Below are 2500 nucleotides of genomic sequence, written 5' to 3'. Positions count from 1 at the left end.
CTCAACAGACGAGTATTTCTCCATTTGTTATGGATGAAAAGCGAAAGCAAGATCACATCTCCCAAAAGAACACTCCTCATCAAAGATTGCAAAATATCAATAAAAGATCAATTTGCCAAAGCTGCTTTCTTTCCTCCATGGTCTTTTCCCCCCAGCTGAATTCGCTCGCATTTATTTGCCGATTGTCAGATTCGAGTGGTAATGGGCCTTTGCATATTTCATGACGACTTACAAAAGCATAAGCAACGTGTATCTCGTCTTTCTGTTCACATAAGAGATCTGTCTAAGTGCCTTTGCCAAAGTAAGATCTAATCTCTCTTATTTAAAGGTGTCAAAGTACTTTGCCAATGTGAGATCTAATCTCTTATTTAAAGGTGTCAAAGTGCCTTTGCCAAAGTAAGATCTAATCTCTCTTATTTAAAGGTGTCAAGTACCTTTGCCAAAGTAAGATCTAATCTCTCTTATTTAAAGGTGACAAAGTGCCTTTGCCAAAGGAAGATCTAATCTCTCTTATTTAAAAGTGTCAAAGTACCTTTGCCAAAGTAAGATCTAATCTCTCTTATTTAAAGGTGTCAAAGTACTTTGCCAAAGTAAGATCTAATCTCTCTTATTTAAAGGTGACAAAGTGCCTTTGCCAAAGGAAGATCTAATCTCTCTTATTTAAAGGTGTCAAAGTACCTTTGCCGAAGTAAGATAAAATCTTTCTCTAATTTAAAGGTTTAAAGGCAACTCATGAATGACAGAGGCAAGGGACAGCGACACTGCCCTAGAAAGTAGGACAATGCCCTAAAGACTGACCATATATATGAATGATAAGCGCCCAAGCCCCCTAAGCATCCAAATTAGGACAAAGGAGGGCTAGGCAATGGCTGCTGATGACTAAGCAGTTACGCATATAGGCTCCCAAACACCATTCATGAATGGCAAAGGCAAGGGACAGTGGCCTTGCCCTTGCACGCCTTAGAGACTGACCATATATTTATATTATATATATATATATATATATATATATATATATATATATATATATATATATATATATATATATATACACACACACATACATATATACAGATATGATCAGCGCCTAAGCCTCCTCTCCATCAGAGCTAGAACCAGGTAGGGCTAGGCAATGGCTGCTGATAACTCAGCAGATAGTCCTAAAGTTCCCCCAAAGCTACGCATCCTTAGCTCACAAGGATGGTGAGATTCCAACGACCAAAAGGAACTAACCAGTTTGAGCAGAACTCAAACCCCAGTCTGGCGATCACCAGTCAAGGACTTTACCACATAGGTCATCACAAACCTATTATGCTAGATAAATAGGATGCGAGTCTGTTCTGTCGATAGCAGAATAATGAAAGTACTTGAATATTGAAGTATAATGTATATTCAAATGGTGCTAACTGGATGACATTCATTTATAGATTAATTTCTCTCTAACCTTAGTTTCTGAGTAGCTCTTTAAAATATTATTATTATTATTATTATTATTATTATTATTATTATTATTATTATTACTTGCTAAGCTACAATCCTCGTTGGAAAAGCAGGATGCTATAAGCCCAGGGGCCCCAACAGGGAAAATAGCCCAGTGAGGAAAAGAAACAAGGAAAAATTAAATATTTTAAGAACAGTAACATCATCTAAATAAATATTTCCAATATAAACTATAAAAACTTCAACAAAACAAGAGAAAGAGAAACCAGATAGAACAGTGTGCCCGAGTGTACCCTCAAGCAAATGAACTCTAACCCAAGACAGTGGAAGACCATGTTACAGAGGCCATGACACTATCCAAGACTACAGAACAAAGAGTTTCTGTTTAAGCAACAGTAGAACAAACAGGTATTCTTAACTTTTCTTTTAAACTGACTGATAAGAAATTGCATTTTTGTACCAGCATGAATTTAAAAAAGCTGATACCAGTTAATATAACCGAGGTATACGAGAAGTTATTTACAAAAACAATTACAATATAGCAAATATAGCTACAAATGTGAACAAAAATAGATCTTGAAAATTTATTTCGGGATTTTTGATGATATTCACATTTCAGTGCAAACCTCCACATAGGAAGGAAGAGACGATATTATAACATTATTGCTATAGGTTATTTGATTTAAATAACTATTATAAGAAAAGACAAAATCATAATTTTCATCATTATTATTATTATTATTATTATTATTATTATTATTATTATCATTACTATTATCATTATTATCATTATCATTATCATTATTATTATTATTATTATCATTGTAATTAAAAATAATAATAGTAATAATAATAATAATAATAATAATAATAAATAATAAATAATAAATAATAAATAATAATAATAATAATAATAAATAATAATAATAATAATAATAATAATATTATTATTAATATCAATATCATCACAAACAAATGATTACATTAAATTCTCACACTAACGTCACGTATTTTCTTTCATGGTTTCAGCATGATTGGAAACACTAATTATGACAGGCAA

Source organism: Palaemon carinicauda, chromosome 4 (genome assembly GCF_036898095.1).
Source record: "Palaemon carinicauda isolate YSFRI2023 chromosome 4, ASM3689809v2, whole genome shotgun sequence".
NCBI classification, from domain to species: Eukaryota; Metazoa; Arthropoda; class Malacostraca; order Decapoda; family Palaemonidae; genus Palaemon; species Palaemon carinicauda.
The sequence above is the reverse complement of the archived record's forward strand: the minus strand, read 5'-3'. Positions refer to the sequence as shown.